Genomic DNA, 22644 nt, shown 5'->3' with positions numbered 1-22644 from the left:
ATGCGGCTGTTTTTTTGTTACAGGATTATAAGGAATGGCCAGTCCTGTTTATCTGGATTTTGTACAGAATTCTATCGTATTGCCAAGTCTCTGTTTTTCCAGCGTCGCGTTTGGAGCTACGGCGTACAACAGATTAGTGATTTGTCACTCTTTGAAATATTGTTCAGGGACGAAATTCTTCCCTTTTTATCTTCTGGTACATCCTTTTCAATCTTAGTTCATCCTTAGAGGAACTAAAATATTACTCGCATGTAATAAATGTCTACTTCATAGGTCCCAGTGTTACAGACTTTATTGCAAACGATTTTATAATAAAAGTAATGGCTTGGAGATCTGTATAATCCGTGGAAAATGACTCAGAGTTTCATATGTAAAGATTATCTGTAGTTAAAAACTGTCGTAAATGCGTGTGCAATCAACAGGTTGAGTGGGAGCACAGTTCCACAGCACCGAATTCACTAGCGAAGTGATATAGTAGTTTGATTGTGCAAGAAGAGAAACAGTTTGTTGGCCAAATTATGATGCCTTCACTTCATAAAAAGATGTCTTAGGATGCACTTTCTTTCACTATTACGTCTCCCACAAACATGCATCGCGTTTTTACACAGATGAAGTACGGAAAGTAATTTTCTAGAGTTTCGTAGACGACCGTTGAAAACGTAGTTTCACCTCGTCTTCAACAAGAGTTGGGTACGAAATTTTCTTTGACGTTAGCGAAGCGACCATTGCAACATTCGCCTTAAGTGAATTATGAAGATCAAATAAACCGGCATATGCATTTCACATAGGGGTTTGAACATCCCCCTCTCCCCTTTCTCAAACTCCTGCGAACCTAAAGTGACAGTATAGTGATGTGGGCCACACAACTGAGCGGCTTGTGGAAGCTGCGGTTGAAGGTGTTATCCGGGACAGAATAGTTTTCGGGCATCTCCTCATGTTTAGTGTCTCCCACTATGACAATTCCACACCCTATAACAACGCAATTGTTGGTAAATACTTTGAAGAACGCGGCAGTGAATTCCGGTTTACATTGTAACTCACAAATTCATCGGATTTCTACCAAATGGAGCACTTTAGAGTGTAGATGGTAGGCAACTTACAGTTCACTAACCATGTCCTCACTTTGTGGGAGCTGTATGAGGATATCGGATCATTAATTAACTCCGGCAACTACTCTACCTATTGTAAAATAAAATCGTATGTATATGTACTGCTACACGAGACATAATAAATGAAGACTGGTTAGAGTATGAGCACTATTTCAGGAAGATGAATGTGACACTGCCTCCCAGACTGTGCATCCTTATCAAATTCTCTTGGTTGGTTGTATCGATCACTGAAAGGAAGAAAGGAGAGAAAAGAAGTCTGGGCTTTGACATCCCGTCAACATCAAGTGTCATTAGAGACAAAGCACATGCACTTACGAAAGGATCGGGAAGGAAATCGGCCGTTCCCCTTCAAAGGAACTATCCCAGAATTTGCCTCGAGTGATTTCGGGAAATCAATGAAAATCTAAAACTGTATGGCTGAATGCGGATTTTACCCGTTTTGTTCCCGAATGGAAGTCCGATCTGCTAACTACTACATCACATTGCTCGGTGCCTATCTTGGAATGCCACTTACAACTGCTCTGCGTCTATGGCAAAAATAAGTACGATTAACTCCAAATCCCTATCAACTAGCAGAGGATAACTGCGCACGACCTTAGATTTTTTAGTGTGGCTCTTTTAGTCAAAAGAGGTTTGCTTTAAGCCCTTATAGAAGCATGGATCGATAATGAAGCAAACTGATTAGTGTAGTCATTAACGAAATAATTAAATAAATAATAAAAGAATAGAGACTATTAAAGGATAAACATCAAGAAATCATCCCAAACGATCACAATATGGACTGCAAATGATGCGTTAATATTTAACTGTATGTTTATTGAAATAAACACAAACAAATTTATATTTGAATGGTTGCCTCACATTGATTTTAAATTTGACGCGTTATTAATTGAAGACAGTGCAGAATGATTATTTCATAGTACAAGCAGAGTATTAATAAACAGTAACAAGTCGGGACTAAAATGGTTCGAAGCAAGCAACAAAATTACTAGGACATGGCGCGAACATCTCAAAGTTCAGCAGTGGCATACGAGTCTCTAAACAACAAAACAAAACAACAAACTTACAGCAGTAGGAAATTATTCTATCATCGATATCAAGAGGGGGGGGGGGTGACTAAGTTCACCAGCACTCAGAGTTCCACATCTGCACAACCGAAACATTCCGACATAACATACTTAAGCCCAAGCGCCACTATGACCACCTGATACCTCCAAAACACCTTACCAGTATAACCGCACACCGAAAAAGGACCTTATGCACTGTCTTGTTTTTCTATTTAAAACCTTGGTCACGTGACTTCTATGTTAGTCAAGATATCATCTTTCAGTCTGACCTCTAATTGTTAAATTAGAACATTATACAATTTGAGCAAATTTAAATAAACGTATTCAGTACTATTGCGTAACGTCTTGCGATCTGCTCACTACATTTAGTAGTAATAATTCGCCCTGTGTATCTCTTTCACCGTATACTGAGCTCCAGCTACAACTGGGCATCACAGCATGTTTACACAGACGGGTGCTGCAGTCATACGTTAGTCAGATGATAACAACCAAACATATTACAAAACTAGATGTATGTGTGTTTCTATGGGAGTATGTGCAAAATCTCCTGCTAAACCACTTGACCGATTTCAATCAAACCTGATTCACATATCTCTTACTGTCAGCCAAAACTCGCTGTGGGCTAAAACTACCTTCCTATCATTGTTCAGCACGTATGACGTCATAATCAGTGACATGCGTCAAAATCTGTGACATTGTGCATGACGTTTAAATTATTAATTCTTTGCTACTAACTGTATTCCAGACACATTCTGCAACCAATCTCCACATATGCTGCTGAATGTACCTAAGAAATTGTGGCACTGTATGACATGTATGACACATAGATCAGTAGATAAGAGCCATAAACACTGAAATGCGTGAAAAACAGCCGCATCATGCATGACGTTTAAATTCATTACTTCTTTGTCAGCAACTCTATTCGCAACATATTTAGCATACTGTATCCACATATGCCGCTTAATGTGCCTACACAAAGACATGATTATGCGACGTACAGCCCACGAGATATGGCGTCAGAAACAACGACGTGCGTGAAAAACGCCGCATCGGCAAAGTTTTAATACATTTATTCTTCACTACAAAGAGACTCCTATAGTCGAGTCAACTGAAGGAAATCCCTGACTCCTGGCAGCTCTTTTTACGGCTGTCAACTGTGAAGCGCAAACGGCCGTAGGCGAAAATAATAGCCGTCTATTGAGCTACGTACAGGCATGTCCATAGAAACGTTTAGGAAATCGCGTTGTAAGCAGGCGAGTGCGCTGCACCCAGCGTACAGAAACTATCCAGGATTCTTGAGTAACATATTTGTACATTAACTATGCATATTTGTTCGTACGACTGTTCCATAATTTCACAAATAAATGGAAATGAAATTTTTTCGATGTTGTACTACAAATACAATTTATTTTTAGAGTTCTGTACCTGTTTTGTCCATCCGTCCGTCTCTCAGTTTGTCTGTCCGTCTGTTAAGACTCCTTTCTCTCTTGAACAGATGGCGTATCAGATTCAAATCTACGCCACATACCAAACTCTATGGTCGCTCGGGGTTGTAAGCATTTCAAGTTTCTAAATCAATTCAATCAAAAGATACGGCCATCTGTGTCTATTTTGATAATCCAAAACTCGCTCATCACATCTGTAGGGTACTGCATGTTGACCTAGAATCATGAAATCTGCAGAGATATAGAATATCGCATATACTTAAAAGAAAAAAATACGAGAATCGTTAATTTGTAATTATGTAACACTAGAAGAATACTTTTTATCCTTTTGTATCCACTTACCCATGTTTTCGTCTGTTTAGACCAATTTTTCCCTAGAGCAGGTTGGCATGTCAAGTTTATGTCACACACTAAAGTCTGTGATACCATGGTAGCGTGAAACATTTAAACTTCTAAACAAATTCAATCAAAAGATTCAGCCATTTATGTCACATATTGTGAAACTCGTTAACCAACTCATCAAAACCTAAAGGGTACTTCCAGCTTATCTGGATTCATGGAATTCGGTAAGAAACTAGGTTTCCAAGTACAAGTAAATTTAAAAAGTCCGAAGATTGATAAATTCTAATGACGTCACATAAAAAAGATATTTTACCATTAGAACATACACGTATATTGCATTCATGATCCATAATAGAAGAACGTTGCTACATGGAAATATAAAATGTAATTTGGTGTCATATTTTAATGTATTTTATTAAATCTTATATACCCACATACATAAACTAAAGTCCTCTATTCGCATCTTTTGTATGTCTGGGTTTGTCTGATGAACTATTGTAGAGATTTTGATACAGGCTTGGAATTCCTGGGACCGATATATATATATATATATATATATACACTCCTGGAAATGGAAAAAAGAACACATTGACACCGGTGTGTCAGACCCACCATACTTGCTACGGACACTGCGAGAGGGCTGTACAAGCAATGATCACACGCACGGCACAGCGGACACACCAGGAACCGCGGTGTTGGCCGTCGAATGGCGCTAGCTGCGCAGCATTTGTGCACCGCCGCCGTCAGTGTCAGCCAGTTTGCCGTGGCATACGGAGCTCCATCGCAGTCTTTAACACTGGTAGCATGCCGCGACAGCGTGGACGTGAACCGTATGTGCAGTTGACGGACTTTGAGCGAGGGCGTATAGTGGGCATGCGGGAGGCCGGGTGGACGTACCGCCGAATTGCTCAACACGTGGGGCGTGAGGTCTCCACAGTACATCGATGTTGTCGCCAGTGGTCGGCGGAAGGTGCACGTGCCCGTCGACCTGGGACCGGACCGCAGCGACGCACGGATGCACGCCGAAACCGTAGGATCCTACGCAGTGCCGTAGGGGACCGCACTGCCACTTCCCAGCAAATTAGGGACACTGTTGCTCCTGGGGTATCGGCGAGGACCATTCGCAACCGTCTCCATGAAGCTGGGCTACGGTCCCGCACACCGTTAGGCCGTCTTCCGCTGACGCCCCAACATCGTGCAGCTCGCCTCCAGTGGTGTCGCGACAGGCGTGTATGGAGGGACGAATGGAGACGTGTCGTCTTCAGCGATGAGAGTCGCTTCTGCCTTGGTGCCAATGATGGTCGTATGCGTGTTTGGCGCCGTGCAGGTGAGCGCCACAATCAGGACTGCATACGACCGAGGCACACAGGGCCAACACCCGGCATCATGGTGTGGGGAGCGATCTCCTACACTGGCCGTACACCACTGGTGATCGTCGAGGGGACACTGAATAGTGCACGGTACATCCAAACCGTCATCGAACCCATCGTTCTACCATTCCTAGACCGGCAAGGGAACTTGCTGTTCCAACAGGACAATGCACGTCCGCATGTATCCCGTGCCACCCATCGTGCTCTAGAAGGTGAAAGTCAACTACCCTGGCCAGCTAGATCTCCGGATCTGTCCCCCATTGAGCATGTTTGGGACTGGATGAAGCGTCGTCTCACGCGGTCTGCACGTCCAGCACGAACGCTGGTCCAACTGAGGCGCCAGGTGGAAATGGCATGGCAAGCCGTTCCACAGGACTACATCCAGCATCTCTACGATCGTCTCCATGGGAGAATAGCAGCCTGCATTGTTGCGAAAGGTGGATATACACTGTACTAGTGCCGACATTGTGCATGCTCTGTTGCCTGTGTCTATGTGCCTGTGGTTCTGTCAGTGTGATCATGTGATGTATCTGACCCCAGGAATGTGTCAATAAAGTTTCCCCTTCCTGGGACAATGAATTCACGGTGTTCTTATTTCAATTTCCAGGAGTATATATATATATATATATATATATATATATATATATATATATATATATATATATATATATATATATATATATATATATATATTGTATGTATGGTAGCCCACTTAGACGTTTCAGTGAAAATATCTCTGGAACAATTAAACAACTACAGATATTGTAAACCGGTTTTCACAGGTATAAACGCAAGGCAGGGAATCACGAAAATAAATGCTATGAGACATTTTAAAACTTGAGCAAATATTGTTTTCAACCCAAACTTACGTTTTTTTAACGAACAACCCATATTATTTTTCCGCAATCAATCACGAAAAAAATGACGTTGTTTGCATTGCAAAACATCAGTTACATCCCGAGAAATTTCAGAGCGATGTTGACGGTTGAAATAAACGAAACGTGCCGCTATTGCACATCCCAAGATAAAACCGTGAACCTCACGTTGCTCGTAATCGCAATGTAATTGACGTACTACGATACAACAAACGCTGTACGAGTTGGTAATTACTCTTTTGTTAAGAAGATTGGAAACAATACAGATGTCCAGTCACACAGCTACGTGCAACTATCATTTACCCCTCTGTTATATCCATGGTCAGCCATCAACTATGTTTACTCTAGTCATTGACATTCGGTTTTTCGTTACAGTTATGCCCATTCTAGAACTGTAGTAAAGATCAATAAAACAAGAACGAGTAAACCTTTTCTTTATTTATCATTATGTACGACTGCACGTCTGTATCGTTCCCAGTTCACTTAATAACAGTGTAAATACGAGTAAGTACAGTGTTTACTCGTGTTAAAATGGACCGTTTACCAATTGCGGAAAAGGTCTATATCGTGTTGATGTATGGCTATTGTGATCAAAATGCCCAACGGGCGTGTGCTATATATGCTGCTCGATATCCTGAACGACATCATCCAAGTGTCCGGACCGTTCGCCGGATAGTTATGTTATTTAAGGTAACAGGATGTGTTCAGCCACATGTGAAACGTCAACCACGACCTCCAACCAATGATAATACCCAAGTAGTGTTTTAGCTGCTGTCGCAGCTAATCCGCACATCAGTAGCAGACAAATTGCGCGAGAATCGGGAATCTCAAAAACGTCGGTGTTGAGATTGCTACATCAACATCGACTGCACCTGTACCATATTTCTATGCACCAGGAATTGCATGGCGACGACTTTGAACGTCGTATACAGTTCTGCAACTGGACACAAGAGAAATCACGGGACGATGACAGAATTTTTGCACGCGTTCTATTTAGCGACGAAGCGTCATTCACCAACAGCGGTAACGTAAGCCGGCATAATATGCACTATTGGTAAACGGAAAACCACGATGGCTGCGACAAGTGGAACATCAGCGACCTTGGCGGGTTAATGTGTGGTGCGGTATTGTGGGCGGAAGGATAATTGGCCCCCATTTCATCGGTGGCAATCTAAATGGAGCAATGTATGCTGATTCCCTACGTAATGTTCTAGCGATGTTACTACGAGATGTTTCACCGCATGACAGAATGGCGATGTACTTCAACGTGTTGGATGTCCGGCCCATAGCTCGCGTGCGGTTGAAGCGGTATTGAATATCATATTTCATTACAGGCGGATTAGTCGTCTAAGCGCCATACCAAGGCCCGCACGTTCACCGGATATGACGTCCCCGGATTTCTTTCTGTGGGGAAAGTTGAAGGATATCTGCTAACGTGATCCACCGACAACGCCTGACAACATGCGTCAGCGCGTCGTCAATGCATGTGCGAACATTACGGAAGGCGAACTACTCGCTGTTGAGAGGAATGACGTTACACGTTTTGTCAAATGCATTGAGGTTGACGGACATCATTTTGAGCATTTATTGCATTAATGTGGTATTTCAGGTAATCACGCTGTAACAGCATGCGTTCTCAGAAATGATAAGTTCACAAAAGTACATGTATCACATTGGAACAACCAAAAATAATCGTTCAAACGTACCTACGTTCTATATTTTAATTTAAAAAACTTACCTGTTACTAACTGTTCGTCTAAAATTGTGAGCCATATGTTTGTGACTATTACAGCGCCATCTACCACAAAGCGGAAAAAGTGGTCCAACTAAAACATTCATATTTCTTACCGTACTACACGAATATGTAATACAAAATGGGGGTTCCTATTTAAGAGAACGCAGTTGATATCCGTTTGATCTATGGCAGCGCCATCTAGCAGCCGAACCATAGCGCCATCTGGTTTCCCCCTTCAAGCTAGACAACTTTCGTTCTTTCTAGTTTTTTCGTTTGACGCTTATTTCGAGAGATATTTGGCCCGGTCACGATCAGTGGACCATCCTGTATATATATATATATATATATATATATATATATATATATATATATATATATATATATACGAGTAAGTACAGTGTATGTATGTATATGGATGGAACCCTTGGTGTACGAGTCCTTCTCTCACTTGGCCAATTTTTTAGTTTTCGATTCTAATAGAAAATTGACAAAATGAATACCGGGCCTTGCCGGGTTTATCAGAAGGTAATTACCTATGTAAAGGAACCGAAATACTCATACATATCATAAAAGTCGATACACGTTTACATAGTTTACATAGCTTAGATAGAAAAGAAAAACGACGCACCACGGTGGAGTTAGGCTAACTGGTCATAAACTGATATTCATGCAGGTACCGACGGAAAAGGTAAACCTCAAACGTTGATGGCCGTTGGATGAATATGTGACGCTGCAGCACAGTTTCATCACGCAGATAGCAAGGGGAATAAACGGAGACATGTCGATACCAGGTCATAAAGCCTTCGCGAATTCTATTCCGGGTACTCAGTTGAACGGTAAGAATTCCTCGCACACAGACGCGTTAACAGGACACGCTGAGATCTGCGGTAGAGAGAGGACATGTAGTTGGGCTCAAATAAGCCGGTTTGAGTAATCAGCGAATCGCTCGAAATTTGTATAGAAGCGATGTTGGCAGGAATGCGTGAACCATGGCCGAACACAGCGTTAAGAAGGGAGCAGTCGACCTAGAGAGGCGACAGAACGTGATGACCGCGCAACCGTCATGAGGGCACTCAGAGTCTCGGATTCATCATCAAGCCGAGGTGCAGCTAGTGTTTCAGTGACCACAATGACCATTAATAGACGGCTCACAGAAAGGGGCCGAGCTCACGGTTCCCCTTGTGCCGACTACTGTTGATCTCCGTACACCAACAAGGTCGTTTGCTGTGGTGTTGGGCATATTCGGCCTCGAATCTTACTGACTGGAGTAGGATTATCTTCAGTGACGAGTCCTGCTTCGAACTGAGCCAGACAACAAGCAAAAATGACCAGCGGAAACTTGTCTGGAGACATTCCGAACAGCGGTGGGTGCCAACCTGACTTTCGCCCGCCATACGCCCAATAAGCATGAGTGATGTTCGGGGGGGGGGGGGGGCATTTCTTTTCATAGCAGGAGCCCTTTGGTTGCCATCCGCGACATCTTTTCGCACAGGGGTATGTCGACATTTACGGCCCGTTTTGGTGTCCTTCATAGCAAGCCATCACGTACATCCACTTAATGAAGACAATGCCCGCCAGCACACGGAGAGAGTCTCTACCGCTTGTCTTCGTGCTTGCCAAATCCGGCCGTGGCCAGGAAGTTAGCCGTACTCTCCCCAGCTGTGAAACTTTGGAGCATTACGCGCAGGTCCTTCCAACCGGCGCAGGATTCTGATGACTTAACGCGACAATTAGACAGAATTTAGCACGATATCCCTCAGGGGGAAGTACAACAACTCTATCAGTGATTGCCAAGCAAGTAAAATAACTGCTTGCATAAGGGTCACAGGTGGACCAATGCGCTGTTGAGCCCGCATCTCGTGGTCGTGCGGTAGCGTTCTCGCTTCCCACGCACGGGTTCCCGGGTTCGATTCCCGGCGGGGTCAGGGATTTTCTCTGCCTCGTGATGGCTGGGTGTTGTGTGCTGTCCTTAGGTTAGTTAGGTTTAAGTAGTTCTAAGTTCTAGGGGACTTATGACCACAGCAGTTGAGTCCCATAGTGCTCAGAGCCATTTGCGCTGTTGACGTATACAATTTATGAAGCTCTTTTCCTCGAATATTGCACCCATTTTTTTCTAAAATTGTAAACATTTGTTTATCGTAGTGCGTAGCTATATTTTTTATTTTTGTTCTTTTTTCTTTCTTACAGTGTATGTATACATGTTTCACGACTCCTCCTAAACCACTGGATTGATATTAAACAAACTTGCAAGACGTATCTCTCACTGTATGCGCCGGCCGTTGTGGCCGAGCGGTTCTAGACGCTTAAGGTGGAATGGGCCATAAACCTTGTTGTGGCGAAAGCAAACGCTACGTTGGGATTCATTCAAAAAAACCTAAGGAAATGTGTCAGCGACAAAAGTATATTTTGAAGCACTCGTTCGATCGATTATTGATTACTGCTAATCTGTCTGTAATCGTTACCGAGCATGTTTAGTGGAGGAGACAGGGACGGTCGTATAAATACCGGCGTTTTTCGTCACGGGTCACCTTAGTAGTCGCAAGAGCTCTGCGCGCATACTCTTCTAGATACAGTGGCAGATAGCAGAAGGTAGTAGATGTGTATCAGTGAGAGATATACTGTTAAAAGCAGAACAGGAGTCCGTTAGAAGACGACTCAAGCCATATATTACCCCCCCCCCCCCCATATAAATTTCGCGGAGTGTCTACAGAAGCAAGATCCGAGAAGCTAGAGCTCATACAGAGGCTTATCGACTGTCGTTCTCCCCACGTATGATTTGCGAGTGGAAAACCCAACTGGGAAAATGATAGTGGTAGCCTACTCGCCTCAGACCGTAAGATGGCTTTCGATAAGTAACTGAGATATAGAATATGTCACAGACGTTTTAAGCTTCAGATTAATACGTATCTTGGAAAATCACTGTTTTGATAATATAACGACCGAAACTTCGTATATTTTTTTCAAACAGTACAGGGTGTCCCAGAAGTGTAGCAAGATACTTCATGGAGGTCTAAACCATGTCTTGAGGAACAAGCTGAGGATAGGAGCCCGTTGCCGGAAACGTCATCCAATGAAAAGTCAAATCGTCCGAATTATGGATGCCAGCAGCTGCCAGTAAACGTGACTCTGTACGCTGACGGACCGTACGCGGAACGTCTCGCAATGTTGCTTGTTACTCACAAGGGAACCTCCCCATCGCACCCCCCTCAGATTTAGTTATAAGTTGGCACAGTGGATAGGCCTTGAAAAACTGAACACAGATCAATTGAGAAAACAGGAAGAAGTTATGTGGAACTGTGAAAAAAATAAGGAAAATGTACAAACTGAGTAGTTCATGGGAAGATATGCAACATCAAGGTCACTGGGAATGTAGGAGCGTCGTGGGCTCGTGGTAACGTGAGCAGCTGCGGAACGAAAGGTCGTTGGTTCTAATCTTCCATCGAGTGAAAAGTTTTAATTTTTTATTTTCAGTTTATGTGACCAACTCTTATGTTTTCATCACTTTTTTGGGAGTGATTATCACATCCACAAGAAAACCTAAATCGGGCAAGGTAGAAGAATTCTTTTACCCATTCGCCAAGTGTACAAGTTAGGTGGGTCGACAACATACTCCTGTCGCACATGCCGTCACCAGTGTCGTATAGAATATATCATATGTGTTTTCCTGTGGAGGAATCGGTTAACCTATGACCTTGCGATCAAATGTTTTCGGTTCCCATTGGAGAGGCACATCCTATCGTCTACTAATCGCACGGTTTTACGATGCGGTCACAAAACACAGACACTAAACTTATTACAGTGAACAGAGACGTCAATGAACTATAACAGATAATAACTATGCAAAAAAAAGAAAGTAAAATTTTCACTCGAGGGAAGACTTGAACCAAGGACCTCTCGTTCCGTAGCTGCTCACGATACCACAGGACCACGGCGCTCCTGGGCTTCGATCGTCCATGATGTTGCTTATATTGCCCATGGACTACTCAGTTTGTATATTTTGCTTATTTTTTCACAGTTCCACACAACTTCTTCCTGTTTTCTCAATTGATCTGTGTTCAGTTTATCAAGGCCTATCGACTGTGCCAACTTATAACTAAATCTGAGGGGGGTGCGATGGGGAGGTTCCCTTGTAAGTGATCACGACTGCTTGCCACGCTCGCCAGTGGGGAAGATGTAGGTAGCTGCTGTGTTGATGGGCCTTGTCTGTTATGAGACCAACGCCCTGTTTCCTTGGAAGATGCCTGTTCCGGACACGGGTTTTCATCCGCAATTCATTTTCCTCCTGTATACCGAAAAACAATGGAGATTTTGGAGGGATCCAGAGTGAGAAGAAAACGCAGATGGGAATTCAGTCCAAAACGGTCATCCACTAATGCAACAGAGGTCGCTTTAATAGGAGCCAAGGCTATGCAGCAGCTAGCTCCATCGTCTCCAGTCGCCACCACTGGATAACAAACAACATTGTGAACATTCCCACCTATGGTGCGCCAGCGTACGAAGTCACATTTACTGCCGGAGGTGTGGCCTAGCGACAGGTGCTGGCACCTATGACGTCGACGCATGGTAGCGCAGTTGGATGACGTTTCTGGGCACAGCTTCGTATCCTCGATTTGCACTTCAGAACACCCTCTCTACATCCCTTCGAAGTTCGTCGCAATATTTCTGGGACACCCTGTGTAGTGTTATCGGTCACGACTTGACTTGCAAGAGAAGTGATGCACTATTTATCTTTTATGGTAGGTTAAATGTTATATCGTACTGGGATCCACACCTGGACACTAGTTGTTTGTAAGCAGTTCTCTGCAAAATCGAATCACCTTATAAGTTTTCCAAACAGACTCAAGTTTTAATTAATTCGAAATTTCAAGTTGCTCTGGGTTCTACGACAAATCCAGCATACAGTGATGACTTCCTGCAATTGATCGACGCAGCATAAACTCTGCCAGGCTATCCACCTTTATGACGGGATTCCGTTGCAAAATGAATTTATCTCAGAGTGGTTAGGACTGCGTAGATTTTCAAGCAAAAATATTTACTACTTGTTATATTGATTATGCAGTATACTGCAGCAGCATATGGCATGAAACGTATTCATACACGAGGCGAAAGTTAATTATGCTTGGTTCAAGCAGCTGCTGTACTGCAGATAAAATGATAATTTCTACGAGAAACGTACTGCCATACTTTTAATCTATGTAAAGGTACGTTTGTGATAATGCAGTACGGCTACATCGTGGCACTGCTGGCAGCCAGCAGTACAGGAGCACATGTTCAAGGCAGGAGAAGTCTGTGGACGTTGTAGTCAAAGCCTAACTAAAGGAATATGATAGATGTTGTTATAAGCTGAAAATCGCTCATCATCTCTTAAGTTAGGACTAAGCTTAAGGCAGCAGTGCAGATCTACACTTCTTCAGTAGAGGCGAGCTTTGTACAGGGTGGTCGGACACAGTCTGAAGAGCTTGAAAGGGTGTTGCAGGGCAGGTTGTGGTTAGAAAAACGTTAAATAAAATTCGATACGTTGCGCCGTGTCCGAGTTGATTAGCATTGATGTTGACCGATCAGGCCGTTGCGCGCCGAAATTCAATCGGCTCGCCACCTACAATTAGTGTCAGTTCAAAAAATGGCTCTGAGCACTATGGGACTTAACATCTCAGGTCATCAGTCCCCTAGAACTTACAAGGGAACCTCCCCATCGCACCCCCCCCCCCCCCCCGTCAGATTTAGTTGTAAGTTGGCACAGTGGATAGGCCTTGAAAAACTGAACACAGATCAATTGAGAAAACAGGAAGAGGTTCTGTGGAACTGTAAAAAAATAAGCAAAATATACAAACTGAGGCAACATCATGGACATAAAGCTCGGGAGCGCCGTGGTCCCGTGGTAGCGTGAGCAGCTGCAGAACGAGAGGTCCTTGGTTCAAGTCTTCCCTGGAGTGAAAATTTTGCTTTCTTTATTTTTGCATAGTTATTATCTGTCCGTTCGTTCATTGACGTCTCTGTTCACTGTAATCAGTTTAGTGTCTGTGTTTTGCGACCGCATCGCAAAACCATGCGATTAGTAAACGAAAGGACGTGCCTCTCCAATGGGAACCGAAAACATTTGATCGCAAGGTCATAGGTCAACCGATTCCTCCACAGGAAAACAGATCTGATATATTATATACGACACTGGTGACGGCATGTGCGTCACATGACAGGAATATGTTGTCGACCCACCTAACTTGTACACTTGGCGAATGGGTAAAAAGATTCTTCTACCTTGCCCGATTTAGGTTTTCTTGTGGATGTGATAACCACAGTGATGAAAACATAAGAGTTTGTCACATAAACTGAAAATAAAAAAATTTAACTTTTCACTCGATGGAAGATTTGAACCAAGGACCCTTCGTTCCGCAGCTGCCCACGTTACCACGAGACCACAGCGGTCCCGCATTTCCAGTCTCCTTAATGTTGCATATCTTCCCATGAACTACTCAGTTTGTATATTTTGCTTATTTTTTCACAGTTCGATACAACTTCTTCCTGTTTTCTCAATTGATCTGTGTTCAGTTTTTCAAGGCCTATCCACTGTGCCAACTTATAACTACATCTAATGGGGGTGCGATGGGGAGGTTCCCTTGTTAGAACTACTTAAACCTAACCAACCTAAGGACATCACACACATCCATGCCCGAGGCAGGATTCGAACCTGCGACCGTAGCAGCAGCGCGGTTCTGGACTAAAGCGCCTAGAACCGCTCGGCCACCGCGGCCGGCTAGTGCCAGTTGTTCTCACAACATAGATGATAGTGCACGAGAGTGCTCAGCCTTTGGCTCGGGTTCGATCCTTATTTCCGTCACGTGGCAAATTTTTGTATCTGTCTCTTGTTCGGTTTTAGGGAACGAACGATGACAACGTTTCGAGACACCGTCTCTGACCGGCAGCTTGAATTTGGGCGCAACAGTCTGAAAGGATAGCTTCGATGTTACTTAACTTAGAAACGGCGCACATATATCTCAGTTTTTCTCAACAATTATTTTCAACATAACCTTCCCAGAACACCCTAACTAGTTTTACGGGCTGCTCCAGAAGACCCCGTATGACTTCTACTTTCACCAGATAAACCTACAGAGGTAAATGTGTGACCGATTCTGTTACTATGCTTATCTCCAGTACAGTAGCGCAGATTTGAATTCAGAGCAGGCGCCAGCAAAGACTACCGTTACAAATCAAGTTAATAACACAAAGTGAAAAATTAATTTATTTCCTATATTATATGGAACATGACGTACATCGTCGAATCATTAGAACATCGCCCATCTTTCATCAAGAGGAACACTCAGTTGTGTTGGTATCTGAAACCGAACTTTACCGAGATAGAATTCTGAAGAACGAAATCAATAACTGAAGCTAATTGCTGGAAACTCAAGTACCGAAAGAATCTGCCACTAATTGCCTCGCCATTTCATGTCAATTACAGGACTGTAAGCCGCGGCCTTCGAGCTCCAGACGTCTCTCCCCTTTTCCATTTCTCCTTTCGCGAGCGATGGAAACTGCTACGACGGAGGAAGTTCTGACAGTCTGCGGACGGCGGAGCGCAAAAATTTGCGGACGACGAGGAAGAACATTGAGCGACCTGCCATCATCTAAGTTTCTCTAGAGTAACATTGAAACTCTAGCGCACTAATTTATCTTACATGTTCAAGAAAGGTCAAAATGAATATCTCAGCATGTGTTGCTCTGCCTTCAAGATAGATCTGGTCACAAAATGGTATTCCTTCAAAAAAATGGCTCTGAGCACTATGGGACTCAACTGCTGTGGTCATAAGTCCCCTAGAACTTAGAACTACTTAAACCTAACTAACCTAAGGACAGCACACAACACCCAGCCATCACGAGGCAGAGAAAATCCCTGACCCCGCCGGGAATCGAACCCGGGAACCCGGGCGTGGGAAGCGAGAACGCTACCGCACGACCACGAGATGCGGGCTGGTATTCCTTGAACGGATCAAATCGGGTGTGATGGTGCAAAATCCCACAACATGTAAACGAAATAACAGCTGACTGTCTTCGTATGATTGCTATTTAGGGGAACTCGTGCGCTAACGGGATACTTAATGTGTAACAGTTTTTGTGAATAAAGGGAACGCAAGAAAACATTTCTTAAAGGTATAAAAAAACACCTTGTAGTATAAGATAACATACCTTACTTGAAAATTACTTAAAACTGTATATTTTGCACTTTTTACATTTTTTCAAAGATATGCTTGCGTACTTCCTGTTCTGCCCGCCCACGGGGCAGAATGAGATAATGTAATTTCGTGTGAAATTATTGTATAAACGTTGAAATATTGCATAAACGTTGAAATTGTTAGAAATATCATCTTAAAATTAAGACAAAGTTGTTTAACGAACAATTAGACTGTGGAATAAGGATTCTTAAAATATCTTTACTTAGAGTAAGAAAATATTTTAATGTGATTTTGAAATGTGTACAGTTACTTTAATGCTTAATGACCATGAAACTAGTAACTACAACTCTTTATGACAGTATTCACATACCACAACGTCTTCTTCACGCTCACAATCTGCGCCAACATATAAATTTGTGTCCACTTGAAATACTTGTGGCATGCGACCCAGCTCTTATTCTAAATGCAGTAATAAACCACATAGTAGAGACATTTAGCTTCATTTCCCTCTGACTGGCCCTCCTTCATCAGCTTCCTTTTATTCTTCTTAAGGCTTTTCATCTCATCTCTCTTTCTTTTCATAGATAGATTTTTTAGTTTTTTAACTAGCTCTCCTGCGACAAATAAAATGTAAAATTATGGAAACATTTTTGGTAGGTACATTAAGGCGTTGTGGCCATGACAAGCGTCCGCAGCTCGTGGTCGTGCGGTAGCGTTCTCGCTTCCCACGCCCGGGTTCCCGGGTTCGATTCCCGGCGGGGTCAGGGATTTTCTCTGCCTCGTGATGACTGGGTGTTGTGTGTTGTCCTTAGGTTAGTTAGATTTAAGTAGTTCTAAGTTCTAGGGGACTGATGACCATTGATGTTAAGTCCCATAGTGCTCAAAGCCATTTAGCCATGACAAGCAACGCAGGGAACAGTCATGTTCTGTAGTTTAGAGGAGTGCTCCAGAAATAAGGAAACATTTCAGCATAAACAGAGAAAATGACAGATTTTCTGTATTTGCTGAAATGTAAATGTTACCCTGATGCGCTCCGTGCTACGAACATTTCACATATGGACCGTTGGAATATGTGATAATGGCTATTGCAAGAGTGTTAAGTGTGAAGTGTGAGATGTGATTCTTGTTGTTGGTGTCTCTGAGTACCACCTTATGAAAGTGTGCTCCGAAAGAGTGCGATTAACTGACATTTAAGAATGGGCGCAGATACGTTTGTAACATTGAAATGACGGCACGATTCCCTGCCATTACAACTGGCAGCTTTATACATGACGTATTGCTCACACAGTCTCTGCACGAAACAAGGGTCTTGAGAATGGTTCATACGGCACAGAGCACTATGGGACTCAACTTCTGAGGTCGTTAGTCCCCTAGAACTTAGAACTACTGAAACCCAACTAACCTAAGGACATCACACACATCCATGCCCGAGGCAGGATTCAAATCTGCGACCGTAGCGGTCGCGCGATTCAAGACTGTAGTACCTAGAACCGCTCGGCCATCCCGGCCGGTGGTCTTGAGAATGCTTCACTTGTTTCATCACATTAAATTTTAGTAAAAGTTCATAGTAAGTACTGCGGTACACCTTATTATAGTGTAAATCATTAATAAAAAGTGATTACTTATGGCTTAACTTTCTTGCCTCAGTTTGTATCATCCAGAGAAACAGTCACCGAATTCAGTGCAGACGGAGGTGAAAAAACTACTTGCAAGGGAACCTCCCCATCGCATCCCCCTCAGATTTAGTTATAAGTTGGCACAGTGGATAGGCCTTGAAAAACTGAACACGGACCAATCGATAAAACAGGAAGAAGTTGTGTGGAACTATGAAAAAAATAAGCAAAATATACAAACTGAGTAGTCCATGAGCAAGATATGCAACATCTAGGGCAATCTGCGCTGAGGAGCGCCGTGGTCCTATGGTTAGCGTGAGCAGCTGCAGAACGAGAGATCCTTGGTTCAAAACTTCCTTCGAGTGAAAAGTTTAGTTTTTTATTTTCAGTTTATGTGACAAACTCTTATGTTTTCATCGCTTTTTTGGGAGTGATTATCACATCCACAAGAAAACCTAAATCGGGCAAGGTAGAAGAATCTTTCTACCCATTCACCAAGTGTACAAGTTAGGTGGGGCAACAACATATTCCTGTCATGTGACGCACATGCCGTCACCAGTGTCGTATAGAATGTATCAGACGTGTTTTCCTGTGGAGGAATCGGTTAACCTATGATCTTGCGATCAAATGTTATCGGTTCCCATTGAAGAGGCACGTCCTTTTGTCTACTAATCGCACGGTTTTGCGGTGCGGTCGCAAAACACAGACATTAAACTTATTACAGTGAACAGAGACGTCAATGAACGAACGGACAGATCATAACTTTGCGAAAATAAACAAATTAACTTTAGACTCGAGGGAAGACTTGAACTCTGGACCTTTCGTTCCGCAACTGCTCACGCTATCCACGAGACCACGGCGCTACTGACCTTGCACTTTCCTGGATGTTGCCTATAGTGCACATGGACTACTCAGTTTGTATATTTTGCTTATTTTTTTCGTATTTCCACACAACTTCTTCCTGTTTTCTCCATTGATCTGTGTTCAGTTTTTCAAGGTCTATCCACTGTGCCAGCTTATAACTAAGTCTGAGGGGGGTGCGATGGGGAGGTTCCCTTATTAGGTGTCAGTTAAAGCAGCACTCCATCCTCAGGCCACAAGTGGCCCATCGGGACCATGCGACCGCCGTGTGTTCCTCAGCTGAGGATGCGGATAGGAGGGGCGTGTGGTACGCACACCGCTCTCCCGGTCGTTATGATGGTTTTCTTTGACCGGAGCCGCTGCTATTCGGTCGAGTAGCTCCTCAATTGGCATCACGAGGCAGAGTGCACTCCGAAAAATGGCAACAGCGCATGGCGGCCCGGATGGTCACCCATCCAAGTGCCGGCCACGCCCGACAGCGCTTAACTTCGGTGATCGGGCGGGAACCGGTGTATCCACTGCGGCAAGGCCGTTGCCAGGTGTCAGTTACATTAAAAAATAAAAGGAATTGAACCTCAGCTGACACTCCATTTTTTTTATGGACAGATCTTGGTTGTACAGCTAAACACCATTTACTGTAACGATTTCTGAAGACGCTTCCACAGTTACATTTGGTTTAAGCAAACTGATTAAATATAAGTCTCGACAAAAGTGCATAAAGAATACCACGCCACAAAATCGTGCACAAAGGATACCTGAAAACACTTATCCGTCTAAAGAAGTCGTAAGTTACAGGTACCACAATCGACCTCTACCAGTCAAACTGCCGTAGATCGATAGATACCAATCCACTCAGATATATCACAACTTCCAATGAGAAGTCATTAAGTGGGCAATGAGACGGTATATGTCTAAGCGCTAAAAGCAAGAAATAGTTGAAGGTATGAGATAAATGGAGTGTATCTGTATTTGTTTTTATTGTTAGAAATACCTTGAGATTACGAAAGGTTACTTTGTTTGTAAGCAATTCTGTTGAATCTAACCTCCCACAGAGTCTACAGATGCCCTATCGAACTGCAGTGGTCTGCCGGCGACCAGCTGTTTTGCCACAATTTTTCAGCATTCATGCTGTCTCAGAATGGCAACACTTACGGCATACGAGTGATTAAATGTGAAAAAAGTATAATCGTTTTTGGTATATATGTTGAAGAGAGAGTTACGAACGGAAAATGGAGTCAAGATAATCCTTAGATTCTAGGACGTACTTGGGTGTAATACGATCTTATTAGCTGAGCAGGTGGTGAATTTTAACAACAAAATCATACATAGGCTCCGATAGGGATTCAGAACACTTGAGACCTATTTGGAGGGCAAGGACAGAGATTAGTGAATCGCTGAATTTCACTGTCTCAGCTGCACTCAGCGAGATGAGGGGCATCCGTGCCAAGTCTGAAGGATCTACAATGTAATATTGATGGGAAATCCACGTGGCTCTTACCATCTCCGGGTGTTCTAATATATGAGTTTGACATACACGTGTGTTTCTGCCTGTAGCGATTAGGCTTTACTACCTGGGGGTCCCTTAAACAGTAATAACTATACGCTATTATCGCATTAACGGTACAGAAGTCGATCAACATATAATAGCTGCTCATTTACCAGCTAGTCGTCTCCAGTTAACAGCTAATTTATTTTTTGAGGTCGTTTTAAACATCGAAATTTTGTACTCGCCGCGTCTAATAATAGTGTGTGTTCTAAACATTAGCAGTGCTTGCAAGGTGTATGTAGAAACTTGATAATGTATTGCATTTATTATACAGATATAAGACGAGAGATTAAATTGATTTTACTGCACAACTGATGTAAATAAAGAGAGCGCAGAGGAGAAATAAGTCATCTACATTACGAATTTTTAAGCGTAAAATACCGATGAGGTATCGTTTCTTCCATTGACATAAACAGGAGCCGGCCGCGGTGGCCGAGCGGTTCTAGGCCTTCAGTCCGGAACCATGCGGCTGCCACGGTCGCAGGTTCGAATCCTGCCTCTAGCATGGATGTGTGTGATGTCCTTAGGTTAGTTAGGTTTAAGTAGCTCTAAGTCTAGGGGACTGATGACCTCAGAGTCCCATAGTGCTTAGAGCCATTTAAACCATTTAAACATAAACAGGAGTTACGGATGGCGCATTTCGTGCTATGTTTTGTCATTACGTGCATGAGTAGCGTTAGGAAACAAGACACTGAGGAAACTGCTCTCAGCCACCTATGATGAGTGTATGTGGAAGAGCTGTCATTGAAAGTCTTACTTGATGCAAAGCACGTTCGTTCCAGCACTACGTGATGACTTTTAATCACTCCTGTCTTTCGTCTGAGTACATGTTCCAGCCGAAATATCCAACACGCTGTAAGTCTAGGCAGAGAGTCGATGTCTCCGGCCATTCTGTCTTCCATTTTGTTCGTATGCTGCAACAGGCCTGTATCACAATAGTGACGCTGCGTATATCTAATAACGAATGATTTTTTCTTGTATTCCGTTTGAATTGTTTTTCTTCAGTTTTCCTACCGATCCTTGTAGTCGTAGCATTTTATAATGTTTTCCAATCGTAACCATGCCTCATCTTTGTCGTTGCTTTTTCGAAAGAGTTTTGCATTATTTAGGCTCTCTTCCTTTTATTCCTTTCTCTCGCTTTTCTGATAACAAACACGACAGTTTTCGCACTGGTAACTACGTTCATCTGATCATCAACATCCGAGCGAGGTGTCGCGATGGTTAACAAGCTAATATCCTGTTTGAGAGGACCTTGGTTCAAATCTCCGTTTGAGCAACCAGCCTCTTAAATTACTTCAGATGGATTGCTGGACGATTCCGTAATGAAGTTAGGATAGTTCCTTGACCCTTGTATCTCCCTTAACGACATTGATTTAATCAATATTTTTAATTCCTCCTTCATTTCAGAAATTAAGCACTTTGACGACGTCATGAATAATGAGTATTTACGCACTCTCCAAGACATTCGTAGTTTTTGAGCTAGAAACTACTGAGGTTTATTGAACAATTTAGATAAGATTGTAAAAGTGAATTTGTCAGGCTTACTTATCAGTATGTTAATAATTGTCGTTTGTTTGAGAAGAATATTGCTTTATTTGTAAGACGTGAGTTGTAATATTTCTTATGTAAAAGGTGAGGAGACAGTCTGATAATAATACAAGTATAAGCTTTTGCACAAATTCATCTCTCTCTATAGTAACAAAATAAAACGTTATGAACTTCAGCAGCATACGAGCACAATATTTTTACGCCCTAAACATATGAATCATTCAACAGACAATTCGGCACACACTTAACTCTTTTCCGCCTGGTAGGACTTCAAAGTGCCGTCCTCTTTCAACAGTCGTAAAACTTCATGGAGATGGTTTAATGTCCTAGCATCCTCCGAAACATCCGTGTACCTCTGGTGTAGTACAGGAGAGTCTTTGGCTGTGATAGATCAGTCAGTATATCTGCTCACAGAGACGGAAAAAATCAGGCTGTGGTAGGCTCCTTTGTTCGTTTCGTCAAAAAGAGTTTACGGACCCAGCTGACGTAAAAGGAAATAATTGTGAGCATTTTGATGTTTATGATCTAGTTTCGTACTGGTTTACTTATTCTAAAGTTGTAAGGTTCCCTTAGAAAAATTATAAATGACTGTGCCTCTTACGTTATTTGATTTTCAAACAGCTGAACAAAACTGAACGTACTCAGACATTTCTCTCTTTATTTATTCTGATCATCACTAAACTGACACAGAATATTTTTCTTTTAGCGCAACGCAATCTGACTTTCAATAATCCCTCCAAAAGGATGGCCCTGACTGACGATAACCTATACCTTTCATGAATCTCTTAACTCACAAAAATCTTCGTTTATCTAACTACTGCAATACAGTATGAATGAAAGATTCTAACTACTGAAGGTACTAACTATTGATAGGCATAGTCAGCAAATGAAAGATTTTGATAACGATATATATATATATATATATATATATATATATATATATATATATATATATATATATATAT

At 42.7% G+C, this 22644-nt stretch overlaps 1 protein-coding gene and 1 pseudogene across 1 annotated transcript in view; one reads left to right on the top strand and one right to left on the bottom strand.

Annotated features, from left to right (window-relative positions):
• The window catches only part of LOC126260738 (atrial natriuretic peptide receptor 3-like), a 368052-nt gene that overhangs the window by 221166 nt on the left and 124242 nt on the right, over nt 1-22644 (top strand). The gene's annotated exons all lie outside the window — the stretch shown is intronic.
• LOC126261007 (5S ribosomal RNA) lies at nt 19005-19122 on the bottom strand (annotated as a pseudogene).

The sequence above is a fragment of the Schistocerca nitens genome, chromosome 5 (assembly GCF_023898315.1).
Source record: "Schistocerca nitens isolate TAMUIC-IGC-003100 chromosome 5, iqSchNite1.1, whole genome shotgun sequence".
Lineage (NCBI taxonomy): Eukaryota > Metazoa > Arthropoda > Insecta > Orthoptera > Acrididae > Schistocerca > Schistocerca nitens.
Note: the sequence above shows the minus strand (reverse complement) of the source record. Positions and strands in the feature narration are given on the sequence as shown.